The following is a 17926-nucleotide window of genomic DNA, read 5'->3' on the forward strand; positions in this document are numbered from 1 at the left end:
CGCTGTGAATTGAAGAGAAATAGGAAGGAATTGGTGCATAAACGCCTATCCCCTCATGTTAGTCTCCCATCATCTCTGAATCTGGATTTATTCCCCCTGCCTGGAATTACAGATGGCGATGGCATCGGTGATTGTGTGGTGTGAGAACTCTGGCCTTATTTTTGGTTCACTTTTAATCGGTGCCTACACATCCTTTGTGATGCCCCTTGGGGGGCGCTCCTCAATGCAGGGGTTTAGTTGATGCTACCTGTATAGGAGAATGTACATTTCCTGGTCCATGTGCTAAGCAATCCATAGTGACATGACATCTTTAATGTAAATCCAAGTGCCTCCATTTGGGCTTGAGGGTCCAGGACTCCCGACATCATATATTTTAGAAATTAAACATTCTCATAAACCAGGTTGGTCCTATATTTTCTTTTGCATTTTTATACAGAACGAACCTCGACCTGAATGTATTGGAGCGCTATACAAGAGCATTAGTTACATTACACAAGGTCACATTAATTTTTGTTTATTTTTTTTTGTGTTTTTTTGGCATGGGAAGATAAAGTGATTTGACCAGAATCACAGGATGTTGAGTCGAGGACAAAACTCGAACCTGGTTCCCCAGTACCAATGTCGGCCTCTCTGACCGTATCGCCACATCCTTGTTCTACTCTGAAGGTTATTCACAGTCATTGGCACAAATGAGCAAAATATAAAGAAAACACCACCACGAATGTCCAGTAAGCTGGATACACACATACACCTAAAGTACATTCACTGAATCAAACTACTCCTCTCACTCTTGTAGCCCTAGAGACTCCCTGGCACCAATGAAGTAACATCTCTCCACTCCATCTCATTTACAACCTTCCCTGAGTAGTGGATATCTGCCCAGAAGTGGCCCACACCTACTCCTGGGAGTGAAAGGTAAACTGGAGAGCAAGTCTTCATGGACGTAGGTGTCGGGATTGGTCTCCCTTTCAGCCGAACGTAAAGTACTGGGCTTTGATGGTGATCCCTAGCTTGGACACTACAGATGTGTGTGGCAATGTCCGAGGTCAATATCTGTGAGTAGGGTAGGAGACCCTTAAGGATGTTTGCCCCACCCAGTGCTCGGTACCTTGCCCACAAGGGTGCTGTCACTTGTTTAGATCTACCGACTGCCCATTCAGGAACTGTGGGTCCATGTCCAGGGCCAGTAACTCCCCTTAGTCTTCTGTGCTTCCTGCCTGATGAAGGCGTGCTCCATGGCAAAGCGAAGCTATGAGAATCTGCCCACCAGGGCTTACAAGATGAGGCCTAGTGCCTGGCCATCCAGACCTTCCGCCCCATCAGATGCAGTCCTTTCCATCAGACTGCAGGACCATCAGTGACACTCCTTCCTTCAGAGATGATGATGGTCCTGGAATTACAGAGCAGAGGTCCCACAGGGCTGCCTCAGTGTCAGCTCTAACAACTGCTACCCAGCCAGCTCCCTCCAGAAGCTAGCTCTTAGGCATCTGTACTGCTACAAAGCAGTTTCAGAGCTAGAAGAAACCAAGTTTGTAGTAGTGATTTTGTGAACGTGGTGCTTTCTATTGCAGAGTTCCTCCCCTTCCACACCACACACAATGAGTTTAAAAGAACCCCTTTTATAGACACGATGTACAGACTTTTTATATCTTTCCCACATGTCAGAGAGACTAGAGACGGAAAGAGATATTTAAGAGCATTCTTTTCTTTCGTCACTTCATTAGGCAATGAAAATGTCTCTAGCCCATTATGATCAAAGCAAGACCTTGCCTGTGAATGACATTTGACCATAATTATTAAAACTGCAGACACTTTTTTGTGGTTGGTCTCATCCCGGATCTTGGTTGCTGCGCTGCACCTGTGTGTATTAAGGTCTCCGTCAAAAAACACACCCCTTAAGGGGCACATTGGCAACAATAAGACGTGTAGGGAATGTTGAGGACGCTAGCACAGTTACTGTCGTGTCCTCGCTGTCCTACCAATAACGACAGACACGATAGATTCTCTTTGTGCTCTTTATTTACAACCGTTCACAAGCGTGGCCCTACTCTCACTGTCCTCACTCGGCTCCGGTCCGCCCTTTCCTGCTGGCCAGTCCTCCTCTTCCCCCTCCCACTACGCTCCACCCTCGAAACCACTAGACCACCTCATATCTCTACATCTCCCCCTTTGTTAGCAAACGAAATGAGTCACTAACGAGTTACATTTCTTCAATTAGCCGCTTGGGCTGGCGGATTGTCTGTCGGGGTCTAAGCGATCGTCCTTCAAGCACTACAGTGGCGCTGGCACCGAGTTCCTGGCCCGGGTGGGTGTCGTCTTTGCCTTGCGCTTCCGACTGTCGAACTCTTGGTGGCGTCATTCGCGACTCGAGCGCCTCTTGCAGAGCTGGACTGCACTTCTGAAAGTGAGACACGTTTCGGGTGACGCGCCTGTTGTCCGACTCCGCTGTCAGCATGGTGCCTTTCTGTCGAATGACTGTCAGAGGTTCCGCTCTGAACTTGCTATCCGTCTTCTTGCATTGCTCCTGCTTGACTACCACTCAATCTCCTTCATGGAATGAGAGAGAGCGAGCTCGTCTTCTGCCATCCGCATACGTCTTCATGCTTTCTTTGCGAGCTTTGTCGGTGGCTTCCACTTCCCGATGGACACGGCTGGGGGATATTGGTCGTAGGGCTCCCTCCCAGGTGGGTATCCGTGTCCTGACCGGGCGCCCCAGCATGAGTGTTGCTGGACATTTGCCTGTGGTGGCGTGCGGCGTCGTCCGGTACGCTCGGAGTACGTCGTTGAGTGCCGCCTGTGGGTCTTTCTTGTCAAGAGCGGCCTGCTGGAATGTCTTTTTGAGGGTGGCCATGAACCTCTCAGCTGTGCCGTTGGCCTGCGGCCATAGTGGTGTTATCCGTCGGTGTCGAACATTCATTAGTGTCATGAAGTCACTGAATTCCCGGCCGTTGAAAGGAGGACCATTGTCCGTTTTCACCTCTGTGGGTATTCCCCAGGCTGCAAAGACTTCATCCAAGATAGTGAGTGTGGCAGCCGCGTTAGTGGATGTCACAAACCGGGCGATGGGGAATCTCGAGTATTCATCTATTATTACCAACACATATTTGCCCGACGGCATGGGGCCATAGAAATCCATCGCTAGTTCTTGCCACACTCCTGGCGGTAGGGGCGTCATCTGGAGTGGGGCTGGCGGGTCTCCTCGCCTTACCACTTGGCACTGTAGACAGTCCTTCAGAGTGTGCTCTACCATTTTGTCCAGGAAGGGGAACCAAACGTGCTCACGAAGGGCCCTTTTCGTTGCGACCACTCCTCAATGGCTTTCGTGCGCCAAGTTGACGACTCCTTGCCGCAGTTGCTGGGGGATGACAATTCGGTGATCCCTTAACAGCAGGCCATCTGTTGTGACAGATAGTTCCTCACACATGTTCCGGAACGCTTGCCACTCCTGACGCATTGTTGGGTCACCGCTTTCATCCTCCGAGTCTTCATGCCGCCACCGGTTTGTTTGAACTCTGCGAATCACCTGTTGCAGCATTGTATCCTGCGAGGTGGCGTCCTGGATGACTTCTAGGGGGACCGCTGGTGGCCGCGCCTGATCCACTACAAAGTGGATGTATTCGTCTGCAACAGATGGTGTGGGGCGCTGGGAGACCTCGGGGTGACGCGACATATAGTCAGCTGGGTTGGCTGCCTTCCCCGGTTTGTGCACAATGGTGAACGTGTATTCCTGCAAGCGGAGTCCCCACCGTTCGATGCGGGGAGGCATTTTGGACCGTGGATTGCCATAGATGGTGATGAGTGCTTGGTGGTCTGTCACCATAGTGAAGTGTTTGCCGTAAATAAACACGTGGAAGTGTTCGCACGCCCACACCACCGCGAGGCTTTCCTTTTCAGGTTGAGAGTAAGCCTTCTCTGTGTCGGAAAGGCTCCGGCTGGCGTGGGCCACTATGTGGCGTTGGTCCGTGTCTTTATCATATTGGGCCAGGATGGCACCTAGCCCGACGGGGCTCGCGTCCACGGTGATTTCGGTCTTGCGGTCTGGGCTGAAGTATGCCAGGCTCTCCACCGTGCCCACGGCCCGTTTTATTTCCTGAAATGCTCGCTCACACTCCGACGTCCACTCAAACACTTGTCCCTGTTTGGTCAGCGTTCGAAGGGGGTGGCTGAGTGTGGCGTAGTCCTTAATGTACCTTGAGCAGTAGCTCGCCATGCCCAGGAAAGACCGTACGTCACTGACGTCTTGTGGACTCTTGGTGTTGTTCAGAGTGCTCACCTTGTCAGGGTCTGGCTTCATCCCAGCTCCAGAGAAGATGTGGCCAAAGAATTTCAGTTGCGACTGGTGAAACTCACACTTCTCTCTGTTGAGCGTGAGGTTTGCTTCTAGGAGGGCATGGCAGACTCTGTCCAAGGCCGTGTCGTGGTCCTGGATGTTTGCCCCGTAGACTAAAATGTCATCGCTGTAATTCAGCGTGTTAGGGATGTGATGGTTTGTTTGTCTGATAGCTTCTTGAAATATCTCTGCGGCTGATGAGATGCCAAAATTCAGTCTCTTATATCTGAACAGCCCCAGGTGCGTTGCAAACGTTGTGATATATCGGGAGCTTTCGTGGAGTTCCAACTGGTGGTAACCTTTGTTAAGGTCCAATTTAGAAAACACCCGCGCCGCATTTAGAGCAGCTATCATGTCACTTAAGTGGGGCCCTGAATGGCGCTCCCTCTCGATGGCGGTGTTGGGCACCCGCATGTCCACACATAGTCGGACTTTCCCTGGTGTTCCTTTCTTCGGTACGACCACTACTGGAGATACCCACGGCATGGCGCCTTCTGTCCGTTCGATGATATCAGCCTTCAGCAGATCTTGTAGCTCGTCTTCCACTGCTTGCGGGAGGTGGAAAGGTACCTTCCGTGGATGCTGGGCAACTGGGCGGACCTGGTCATTTATGTGGAGGCGAATTTGGCCTCTGTTCATTTTGCCGAGCCCGGAGAACAGCTTCGGGAACTTGTGGATGGTATCGTTGTCACTGCTGACACGGTAAAGTATCTCTACCAGTTTTAACCGTTCAGCCGTCGGCAGGCTGAGGAGACAGTCTGCTTCAGGCCCCTCGATGACATGTATCACGGCTGGGACAGATGGTGTTTGGTGCCTCAGCGTCGTCGAGAACTTCCCAAGACATGGGAGCGGTTTCCTGGACATCCAGGTGTAGACACGGACATGTGCAGGGTTTAGCCGAGGCCGAGGGTTCATCTTCTTATACTCTGTCACTGGGATGTAGTTGAGGGATGCCCCACTGTCCATTACAAACTTTGTGGGATGCGTGCCTACACTGATGTCCAGTCGGGGGTATTTTTTTAGCTGGTCTGGATCAGCAATCATGTTTGCATATTCCACGGAATATTCTCGTTCGCTTGATGGTGACCCAGAGTCTCTAGACGGTGATCTTCTCGACCACCTTGAGGATCGTGACTCCCTGCTAGACTGGGAGGATTTGGACGATGACTTCCGACGGTCATGTACTGCTCGCGCATGGTGTCGGCGCGTCTCGCCTCTTGGCATCCTTGTTGTATCTTTGTCTTTCTCACGGCGGTACTCCCCGCACATGGTCTCAAAATGATTATTTCGGCCACACTTGTGGCACCGCTGCCCCAAGGCGGGGCATGCTCCGCTGTGCGGGAAGTCGTACCCACATCTGTAGCACCTTCGCACTGGCGTCTTCTTCCCATGATCCTGGCGCCTGCTCCTCCTCCCCGAGTCTGGCCGTCGATGTCCAGGGCGGCGGTGTCTCGACGGCGGTCGGGCGTGCCGCTCTCGTTCTCTCGATCCCCGGCGGGGGCGTTCGGTGCGTACTTGACAGACTAGTTCCTTGCGCTCTGTACGCCCTGCCTCCATGGTCTTGGCCTGTTCCTCTGTTTGGTCGTGTAGCCTCGTGAGTTCCTCTATTTCATCTAAGGTGTGGCTCTTCTTCAGTAATTTCCTGCGAAGGGACTCTGACTGACAGCCGTCAATCACACGCAGCCGTATTGCATCATCCGTCGAGAATGCTTCGAAGTTGCAGTGGCGCGCCAATCGCCGTAGTCGCGTTATGTACGAGCCCATTACCTCATCTTTCTCCTGTCGCGCTCTCTGAAACACATACCGTTCGTAGTCCACATTCTTATGCAAAAACTTCTTATCCAGGGCCTCTCGCACCTTGGCATATGTTCCCGCGTCTGCGGCGGGGATTTCTTTTATCATCTTGCTGATATCCTTCCCCACGAGATTTCGAAGTGCGATCAGTTGGTCTTCATCCCCTATTACCTTGGAGCCTTTGATATAGTCCTCGAAATCTTCTATCCACTCTTCCCAGCGAGGGCCCATGCTACTTCCGACCACGAGCGCCAGGGGCTCTGGAGGGCGCAGATGCGACAGTCCCACGACGATCGGTTTTGCTTCTTGGCGGACCGGGGATCCCTGTTGCGACATCGTGTTTCACGTGGCGTTAAATCTGCTTCGAGCACTTGTTTTCCCTGTGTTTGTACGTTAGATGCTCTGTTATGTATTTATTTTATTATTATTTTTTTTTCCTTGAGTTGTCTGTCCCTTTTATGCTTGTGTGGGCTTTGCTTTTGCTCGTGCTTGTTTATTTCTTGTGGCGCCTGACTTCAAAATGGCCGCCGGGTCTTCTTGCATGGGACGTCTTGTACTTCGCCTGACTTCAAGATGGCCGCCGGGCTGATAACGTGCATGGGGCTTCACACGTGCTGTCGTGTCTGAAGCTTCATTCATTTCCAGTCCGCGCACTGCTCATTCGGCCTCCTCACGTCCTCTGCTTCACTCGGGGCTTCACAACGGGCGGGTGAGTGAAAGGGTCCTCACGCTGGGTTCTAACCTTAAGACGCGCGTGTCAGCGTCATCACTTTTCTTCCTGTACTTCGAGCGCTGGCCCTCTTCCGATGCAGGGTGTGTTCCGCGTTCTCGCTCCTCACGCTGCTGGGCTCTCCTCACGCTCGGGGTGCGTTCTGCGGGTGGCGATGCTCCCGCCGTCTTCTCCCGCGTCCAGTCCTTCAACAGTCTCGGTTGCACGTTAGTGTTCTGGGAGAGCATTCAGCTCCATCCCACCCTCGTCGCCAGCTGTCGTGTCCTCGCTGTCCTACCAATAACGACAGACACGATAGATTCTCTTCGTGCTCTTTATTTACAACCGTTCACAAGCGTGGCCCTACTCTCACTGCCCTCACTCGGCTCCGCTCCGCACTTTCCTGCTGGCCAGTCCTCCTCTTCCCCCTCCCACTACGCTCCACCCTCGAAACCACTAGACCACCTCATATCTCTACAGTTACCTCTCTTTCTCTTTTGGGGGAGATTTCCATTCTCTTGTCTCCAAGGGAAAACGGTGTGTGTGTATGCCATGGCACTGGCAGTGGAAACAAATGTGGGCCAAAAATACCTTATTTAGTGCAACTGAATGCATAAACAACATTCACACATTTATCACTGTAGCGCACTGCAGACATCAAACTGCTTGCCATTAAAAACGTACAGTAAAACTGATATGAGAAAAATAGTTTATTGCACAGTGAAATTACGGGGCCTCTTCCAAAATTACATTCTGCCAGTGCCATGGTATTAATTGTTCCCGAGAAAAGGCCTCGCTTACGTGGGCAAGAAAGGGTGTCCGTGTCCTCGACCTCCCCTCGCTTGAATCTCTTTGGTTGGGGGCTTGGGGCCCACCCGGGTGTGGGTGTGATTCATTTGATTCCCTTTCTTTGCATGTTTAAGTTTAACAGACGCACAGCAGATTCTGTAGCCTTTGGCTTTGATACATATATCCAAACTCCATCCTAAAGCAGCGTTCATAATTTCTATAAGAAATCTGGGACCGTTTGGGAAAGGCCGGTTGCAGCATCAAGTGTGCCACTGTTTCTTCTAATCCACTTTTTATTTTCCTGAAATGATTGGATAGCTCATCTAATTTAGTGGTTTAATCTTCCTGCGTCAGAACATTCTGATTAAAAGGCAGGTCACAGATTACAAATCAGCTCAACCTTTCATTGTTTTTGAGATGGCTAAACTCTGCCACCACTGACTGGGATAATGGTTAAAACTATGGAATCGTATCCTATGAATATATTAAGGTATTTACATATTCATAACTGAACTATAAACCAAGTGTACATCACACACTGTGCAATGTGGAAATGGATACGGTAATATGAACCACACACATGACGACAACATGTGAGTCAGCTATTATGGCAATCTGGCTTTGCAAACAGGGCAATGTGGAAACTGTCACAGCAACACGTGCTACATAAATAGGGGGGTGTGCAAACTCAAGGCAACAAATGCTTTACGTACCGGGAACATCTGGCAACTATGATATACATACAGCAGTATTCTGGAAATGGTTATGGCTGTGTAAGCTTTACATAGAGAGGCAATGTAGAAACTGGAATCAAGAATTGCCTGCTGGGCTGGCACGTTTACCAGATCTCAGAAATGTAAACAATAGTACCCTTGTTGGTTTGGCACACTTAGCATCGTTTTCTGAGCAGTATAATAGTTAGCATTCTAGAATATTTTAGCGACATGAATAGATATTTCATTTTTGAGGGCATTTTTTTCTGAAAAAGGAATGTTGATGGGCTATTAACTAGCACAGCGTCAATGATGTCGTGGCAGACTTTAAAGCTGGTGTCTTTCCCCTCATTTTGGGAAATGAAAGCTCCTGTACATGGTTCTGGAGAATGTGTACCCCTGCTTCAAATTCAGCACAAGTTGAAGTTTTTTGACGCATCCCTGAGCAAACATGATGACCACGCTCATGCATGTGCGCGGGAAGTTTTTTTGTCACACAAATTGTGACGCAAAGCAGGTGTCTGTGCTCAGGAGAGGCACACAATGTGCACCCTTTTGTCAGTGCATCAAGCAGTAAAGGACTAACTGTGGTGGCTGTGATACAATTCATACCTAAGATGGAGGGTTAGAGAGGTCCCAGAAAGCAGACATGAATTGTAGGGCTCTCTCCAAAACATTTAAGGAATCCTCTCTTGTTGGTCAAACGGAGGAGTATGAAGAAAAGGAGACAGAGGGTACTTGTAAAATACAAAACATTCCCCCTGTCCTTTCACAGTCCATCGTTCTCTAGAAGCCAGGGCTAACCCATAAATTAACAGATAGTTAGGTAGCTCAACCTGCCTTGATTTTCGCTCTTCTTTTGGGTTCCCTTCCCTGAAAACTCTCAGCGTCACCCCACAGGCCTGCTTACACCTTGTGTTAAAGACACTGGTTCTACCAGTATCAGTGGAATTAGCAAAAAGGGCATGACTGCCCAAAACTGCTCTCAAAACTGACTGTTGGACTACACAACTGCCGTAAGCAACTTTAATATAAAGATGGGCACAAACCTTCAGCAAGCGTGCCAACATTTTTCTACCAGATGTAAGGGTTTTCAAGCCACTAGTGATGAGAAACTTTTAGGCTTGAGAAATATACCACGATATCCCCTTGCCCGATTCAACAACAGAAACGGAGGATCTTCTATTTAGACGACCAGGAAGAGCTACCAGGACTCTCTTTTGAGTGACAGAGCGGACCGATTGCTCAGTAGATGTCTCCGGCACACTGGATGTATCCCCTGTCAATGGTCATTAGAGTTACTGATAAACCAAGCAAACTGACTAATAAACATTGTGAAACCTTTGGGGACTGACTCCTTCAACCAGTGACTGTGTGCTACTACCTACATGATCAATGCAAGATCATAGCAGGGCAGGCCAGGGGTGTCTTCCACAGAAATCCTCACAAAGCTGTGCCAGGCAGTTTCTGTTTGTTTACTTCACTAAGTTTTATCCAACCATAGTCTTTGCTACACAGATGTGGCAGTGAACGGCGAAAAGTTAGAAGAGCCCTCTTGGCAGGGCCGGACTGAGAACACAAATGAGCCCTGGTGATTTTATTGGACCGGCCTCTGGGTAGAGGGGGCACAGGACGGATTGGAAGTGTAGATCACTGCTGCCTAAGCAGCCCCCAGTACTGCTGCTTTTGTTACTGGGGGGCGATAATTGAATACTGCAGCAAAACCGTCCACGCAGGTCCACCAGAAACAAAACTGTCCCTCCCCCACCATTCCAAAACCGCCCCCACCCTTCCAGCCCCTGGGGGAAATGCCCAATGCCCGCTATGGCATCAGCCAACTACTGAAAACAGATTATAGTCAGTGCTGTGGGAAGAGAGAGGAAGATTCATAGGCTACTCCCAAATAAAAAAGGGGAGGCTCTATCACCCCTGGGCCCTGACCCTCTAGACCCTGGAGTCCACCTCTTGAGATAACTGTGGGGGGAGTTCAGGAGTGTTCAAGAGCCGCCACCTCTCAGGTTAAACAACAAGGTACATGGGCAGCCTCAATTGAGCCCTCAATTTTGATTAAGAATCCACCCACAGGAATCCCAAGATGGATTTCTGTGCCCAGTTAGCCAAGCACACATGATCCACACTCACTTGACCTCAAACTCCAGGCACTTTGGGTGCCCCTCCTGACCTCAAAGCGATTTTCTAGGTCGTAATTCATCAAATGGGAGGCAAGATTGTCATGTTCTTGGAGGCAAAACTCAGGAAGGCTTCATGACATCCGGTGACCTTACCAGCAGTATAACATAGGGCAGGCTAGCATGCTCTCCAGCGCCACGGAGGGGACATTTCTGCCCCAAAAGAATTAAGGAACGCACACTATCCGCTGTGTAAAATTGATTGTGGGGCCGCATCAAATAATTTAACCCCAGACAGACATCATATAAAAGTCTCTGACAGCCGGGCCCGATGGTAGTGAGAGCTCAAGTATGTATGAGATGCTCGCTTACAGCAGCAATGGGCCGAGGAAGTCACGTCACCGCTTGGATTAATTACGGGGATTCACTTTCGTGACAGATCTCATTGTCGTTCTTGGAAGGTTCACTTGAGTGATTTGAATTGTATGAATTCATCACGGCATGGATGCTTTGCGTCACGTGGGGTGACAACCGAGTTTGGTGTAATGGAAAGGGGAACGCGGTCATGCTCACTCTCGCTGTAAAGGAGATTAGGCGAAGAACGAGATGCTGACATCTGTGTGATTGATTAGTATAATATCATGGCATACATATTAGTATAAGACCGTGGCATACATCAAAGGGTGTGTTAACAGTGCTTGGAGTGAGAAAAGTAAGTGCAGGTACTCCCCTTCCCAGCGTACCTGTCTGCTACTGAGAAGTGCTGGTACTCTCCAAGTCAAAGTTTTGCACCCTTGCTCAAAAGTTCATTGACTTTTTCTTTCCAATTAAGAAAAAGTTAAAGTACTCCGTACCGGATAATGCATGCCCATTTAAAAGCATTGGTATTAATGATAGTAGTTCTGGGAATGGAACGAATGGACTCCGGTAACCTCCTTTTTGGAAGTAGATTGACCGCAAACTAAAGAGGTGTCATGAGCAGAAGCAGAATAATATGGTCTTCCGGTGCATTTGCATTATTTTTACAAACTCCGCCGTCCGAAGAATTAGACAAGGAAAAAAGTCAGTAATGTTGTTCAAGGTTACTTTGCCACTAACCGGATGCAGTTTAATATAGCTTAGGCAAAATGTATAATAAAGAGATGTATGTGTATATCCAGCAAGTCTCGCTGTAATGTAGCTACGATGGTTTAGGTAGTGAATGCATCCCTGAAGCTATTTCTTTGTAATCTCTGGTCACACGTTTGAATCGTCATAAGAAGCTTAGAAGGATAATGTACCTGCTGCAGAGGGTTGCGGCTTGCGTGTAAGGTAAATCACATAGTTGCCTTTATGTAGCATAGCGCAGTATGTTTTATTTTGTACTATACAGGTGGTCATAATTAGTAAATTCAAACTCCTTTGACCGTTTCACTGTGGTCTAAGTACTTATGGGTGAAATTTCCATGGTTTATGGCCTGGGTGCTTATGTGTGACATTTCCACGGTTTATGGCCTGGGTGCTTATGTGTGACATTTCCACGGTTTATGGCCTGGGTGCTTGTGTGTGACATTTCCACGGTTTATGGCCTGGGTGCTTATGTGTGACATTTCCACGGTTTATGGCCTGGGTGCTTATGTGTGACATTTCCACGGTTTATGGCCTGGGTGCTTGTGTGACATTTCCATGCTTTCTGGCCTGGGTGGTTGTTAGGTCATCATTTGCAATTTACTATGCTTTGAAACTTAATACAGCGAAATATGTACTGTAAAATGTGTTGTGCGCAATTTTTGTCTTTCTTTTTACAAAATGTTATTGAGAGTAGAATTCTCATCCAAACATCTCTAGCAGTCTTTAAGCTTGCTGCGCTTTCTTGCTGCACCCCGCTGGTGGTTTAACAAAACTTGCCAGGGCTGCTTTGGGTTCCCAGTCTATCCCTGAGTGTTGATTAATCAATCTTTTTTGTGAATCACAGTGTGTAACTAACTCTGCACACTGCCACCTCACCCTGCTTTTGTATTAATACCACCAGAGGCCAAAAATTAAAAGTGAGGCAAACTTTACAGACTTTGTATGTCTTTTGGTGAGCGCTGCAGGGCAGGCAGGTGTATGTGTGAGTTGGAAAAAGCCTGAATTTGGGTAGTCAAAGTAGGATCCATTTGGGTTGTTCTTATAATCAGTCATGGTAATACCTGTACAGATGCAGAGATAAATGTCTTTGTTGCAAACAGCAAATAAATATTAATTACCTAGATGAATTGACATCACACTTCGCACATGTCTAGCGTGTTTTCTTTCACTTTGCTTCCCTAGAATGTCACATACTGGACAGAAGAAGATTTCAAGCTACTTCACAAAAGTCAAGCCCCAAGATGATGAGGAGCCTGCTAGCAAACTTGCTAAAAAAGATCATGAAGTGCGAGCGAAGGCACTAGATGAGAGTGACACCAATGCTAGCAGCAGCGTGATCACCCCTACAGAAGAAAAGACACAAGCTAGTCCTCTTAGAGATGAGCAGCATCATGCTGTGGAGATTGGTACAGACACAGAGGAAACACCAAGCACTAGCAAACAGTTTGACAGATCACTTAAGCCACATTCAGACAGAGTTTTTAGGAAAGGCATTCTCCCTAAAGGTTGGAAACATGACCAAAAAATGTATTTCCAACGCAAGCATCCGTGGCTAATTGTTAAGGGACCTAACCTTGGCTGTTCTGTGTGTCGCCAAGTCCGTGATCTTGGTGCTGAAAAATCCAGGGGAATGAAATTGTCCAAAGAATGGACTGAGTCTACTGTAAAGGCATATGGCACCAATAAAGACGAACAGCAAAAATCATTGAAGAAAAAGATTGGAGAACATGCACAAAGCAAGGCTCATGTTGCAACTTTAAAAATCTTAGAAAATGCAAAAAAAGATCCTTTATTGCAAGTAACTGCAAAGGCGCAATCTTTACAAATGTCAGCAACAGCTAGAATATTCCGAGTAGCTTATAAGGAAGCAAAGCGGAACAGACCAGCGTATGGTTTTGAAACCGAGATAGACTGTCACCAGTTGAATGGACTTGATATGGGGCGAATTTTGCACTCCAATGTAGCTTGCTCAAACATACAGCGCCACAAAGCCTCAGAAATGAAGAGGAAGATATTTGCCAAAGTTATTGAACTTTCCCCAAAAGTAAGTCTTTTACTAGATAAAGCCACTGCATTAAATAGGAAAAGTTCCTTAATTGTGTACATGCGAATGCAGCTACCTGGCATGGACTCCCCAGCTAATATTTTTGTTGACCTCATTGAGCTGAGTGATTTGTCAGCTGACGGCACTAAAACAAGAAACAGTTAACATCAGTGAGGATTTCTCTCCAAATGCCTGGTTTCAGTTGCCTGTGATGGAGCTTCTGTGATGTTTGGCCTCCACAGTGGTGTTGTTAAGAGGTTGCACTGCTCAGCACATCGCCTGAAACTTGCCGTTCATGATGTCATGAAAGATATTGGCGCTACAAATCATTTCAAAAACTTACTTGATAAGCTCTATTCTCTATTTGCCACATCTGTAAAAAACCGTTTGGAGCTAAAAGAATGTGCAGAAGCCCTTGACATTCAGCTTTGCAGAATAGGTCGAGTGTTAGATACTCATTGGGTTGCATCAAGCTTCAGAACAGTAGAGGCTGTTTGGAACGCTTACCCTGCTCTCTACAAGCACTTTACTAGTGCAGCTGATGATGGTTCCCGTGACAGTTCCACACAAAATATGTACACAGGCCTAGGAAGGCAGTTATCATCTATACAGTTTGTTGCTAATCTTGGCCTCATGTATGATGCTCTTCAGGAGTTATCGGAGTTATCACTCGAGTTACAGAAGCGTGACTCTACAATCATTGATGCTCATCGAGCTATTTGTCGGCAAATTGCAGTGTTTGAGGCAATGGTAGACAGGCAAGGGAAGCACTTCTCACAGTGTAAAAAGGGCATCGAAGAAAATATATTCCAAGGTGTGATGCTGCACAAAGGAAAGACCACTGACAAAATCATTGAACAGGGACAGTTTTTTCGTAGCCTTGCAGAAAATCTAAGAAATCGTTTGTTGTCTACAGGAGGTACTAATTCTACTGACAAAAAGGCTGAGTATGATACACTGATTAGCAAAGTGAAAGTTTTATACAAACAGTACTGGTCTGATGAGCTACCCGTTCTTTATGGTGAAAGTGAAATTGAGTCTCTATGTAAAAGATTCAACATTGCCAGTTGGAGAAACCATACGTGCTGACAGAGAGTTTAAGGAATCTGGAGGAAAAGAAATTAAAAGGCAGTTCAAGGAGCTTTTGATGGCCTTACACACTATTGCAATCAGTACTGCAGAATGTGAGCGGGGCTTTTCTCAAATGAATCTCATTTGCACATCTACAAGAGCATCGTTGCTGACTGAAACAACATGTTCTTTAATGTTTTTAAATCTTGTTGGCCCACCATTGAAGAGATTCAACCCCATCCCTTATGTTCAGTCATGGCTTGCAAAAGGACGAAGGGCAGCTGATGACACTAGGAGTAAAGCAAGGAAAGAGGAAGACTTATGCACAAGCAATTTGGACTGTTTGTGGACTTTTCTAGAAAAATAGATGCTAGCCAATTCCAACTGACAAAACGGGTCATTGCAATGTTTTGAAAAAGTTAGGCAGCGGGCTTTACTGTGTTTGGATATTTAATTATTGTTCTAGTTTATATAGGTTATTTATTTGCATTTATAACACTTTGTTGACAGTGTCAGTTTATATAATATTTTGATATATTTATGTCTCTTCCTTGTTTGGATGTTATATTTATTGTTCTATTTTATATATGTTATTTATTTTGTTTTTATAAGACAATACTTTTTCATTTTTCCATTTTACAACATGTATTTATTTGACGGTATTTATCTGCATTTTAGTTTTAGTTATTTTGTCTTTATTTATTATTTGTATGGCACGATAGCCATTTTGCACTGATAGGTATGACTTGAGACACTGCCCAGCCAGCAATTACCTATTCTTTTGGCTTGTTTACCTATAGGACTTTTTGGGGTTAATTACATTTTTCTGTGCTTTGTTAAGATACAAATCTTTTAATAAAAAGTAATATTTTGAATAAATGCCTCTTTTCTCATCTCTCTTGTCTGTGTGCTACGGAACTACATTTGGAAACGCCAGTTAGGTTCCATCTTTTTTACTATTCTGAATGTCTAATAAATGCACATATAGCTCCATGCCAGGGAGTAAATTATAGTAACATGCCCAATTGTTAATCATCTTTTTTAATTGTTTCTCTAAAAGTAATTGCTGTAACAGAATACTAACTCTGCTATTTAGAAATCCCTTCATTCAAGTGTATTTCATGATTTTATTCCGCTTATCTGTTTAGACTAGTGTTTTCACAACATTTTGGTTTATTTTGTCACATAAGCTATGTAAAAGTTGCATCTTTTGGAACTCTTAGACTCACTCAGTCACTGCATAGACTCGCTATCAACAAGGGCATCCCTACCCAGTATTGTCCTTTCCCCAAATCAGCACGTAGAGAACTGGAATTGTCCCTTTTCAATGCATTAGTGATCTCAGCTAATTTATTCCAAACTTGTGCTTTAAACTCACTTTTGATTGAATCTGTTTCAAAATGTTCACAGGGCAGGGAAACCTCCTATCTAAACCTTACTATGAGGAAGGCTCCCTTTCTGAAATTCATCTGTCTTTTCGCAGTGCCAGTTGACGATGTGGGTGGAGCTAATAGAGGAAATGGGTGGAGCCAATGGAGGAAGTGGGTGGAGCCAGAGAAAAGTAGGTGTGGCCTCCAACAAAGATTTGAGCACCTGCACTTCATATTTTACAAATTAAGCACTGGTGCTTTCAGCTCACAAGGTCCAACAGTCAGGGGCATAGGACTAGAGATCGGGTTCCTAACCGGGGCGCCAGAAAAACCTACTGAAACATTCGTGTCGCCAGACAAAGGCATGTCAGGGAGTTTTGAATGCATAATTGAACTTTTTGCAGCACCAGTATCCAACAGAAAAGGTTCTGACACACCCACTGTAGTCACCTTGACATATGGTCCAGTCTGATCCACAGGCACTGAAACAACTCCCTCTCTTTGTCTGCGGCTTATCCTAGTAATCATTACTTTCTGCATTTTCATCCTCTGCATAATAGTCATTGTTATAGTACTGAGCTGTCCTACCAGTTGCATTGCCTTGCTGATCAAAACTGTTAATCGTATTTTGAGATGGAAGAGGACGCGTGTTCTGGGGAACATTCCCGCGTCCTCTACCTCTAGGAGCTTGTTGGCCACCCCTACCTCTGGTGCTAAAAGTGCCATTAGCGCGCTGTAGCAGAATAGGACAACTATACTTGAAATGACCCTCTTCCTTGCAATATGAACATTGATTAGGACCTACAGGAACGCGCGGTTGAGAATACTCGTACCTTTGCACGTTTCTCTGAAACTGTGGCTGTTGCTGATAATTACTCTGGCCACCACGTGGCGGGTAAGCCTGCTGTAAAAGGACCTTCGTTTTTAACTCTTTCGTTTTCTTGTCTGCTTTATCTTTCTCATCCTTATCTCTATTTTCATAATACTGTGCAGTAGCCAGTATTTGCGCTGATGAGGAAACAGCCCAAGAACTCTCTGAATCTTTTAACTTCTTACACAACTCGGGAAGCACATTATGCACAAATTTATCAACAAATAATTGTTGACCACCTTCTGTACTCATATCTTGACCACTGTGGTCGATAAACTTTTCCTCAAACCTGGTGAAGAAATCAGACACTGTTTCATCTTTCTTCTGCTTACACGCAGACAATTTATCCCAATTCACACGCATTGCGGGCATTAAAGTCTTCATGTAAGCAATGATTTTAGCAGGGAGTTCTGCTACCAAAGGGTCAGGCTTGGCACCACCATCTTGTCCATCATTAGCAATAATAATATTAGCCCATGTGTCACCTAACTCTGCAGCATGATCTGCATTACGAATCAATCCCCACAAAGGCTGTGGGACAACGTTTCCAAACAACATATCTATGTCAGCTAGATTCATGATACATGATTCTGCCGTCTGTGATAACTCCTTATAATATCCTGCAGGGTTTTTACGGGGATCAGGCAATGTCTGTTTAAGCGCTATTACTTCAGATCGTTTCCAAGGGACATGCACCCAAACACGCTGGAAATGAGCTGGAGCAGCAGCAATGCCGCGACCGGCATCAGCCGCAACGGCTTCCTTCCAAACCGGAGGGACTTCTCTCATAGGGTATTGTCGCACTTTTCCCTTTTTCCCTACAGCGAACTCTTGTTCGAACAGTGACTGATGACAATCCCCATTCCTGAAGGACAACAATGTCGTAACTGCTCTATCAACGTTGGGGCCCACAATCGTGCCTTTGTCAAATTCAAACCGTAGGCGACACAAACCCTGCGGGCTTGAGTCCAGACCATGATCTTCCAATTCCTCACA

General features: G+C 46.5%; 1 protein-coding gene and 1 pseudogene across 4 annotated transcripts in view; one reads left to right on the forward strand and one right to left on the reverse strand.

The window, feature by feature from the left end:
* LOC146859552 (CD5 antigen-like) overlaps nt 1-17926 on the reverse strand; it is a 721628-nt gene that overhangs the window by 526233 nt on the left and 177469 nt on the right. The window lies entirely within an intron of this gene.
* Nucleotides 14309-15056, forward strand: LOC146859553 (E3 SUMO-protein ligase KIAA1586-like; annotated as a pseudogene).

This window comes from Triturus cristatus, chromosome 3_2 (assembly GCF_964204655.1).
Source record: "Triturus cristatus chromosome 3_2, aTriCri1.1, whole genome shotgun sequence".
Lineage (NCBI taxonomy): Eukaryota > Metazoa > Chordata > Amphibia > Caudata > Salamandridae > Triturus > Triturus cristatus.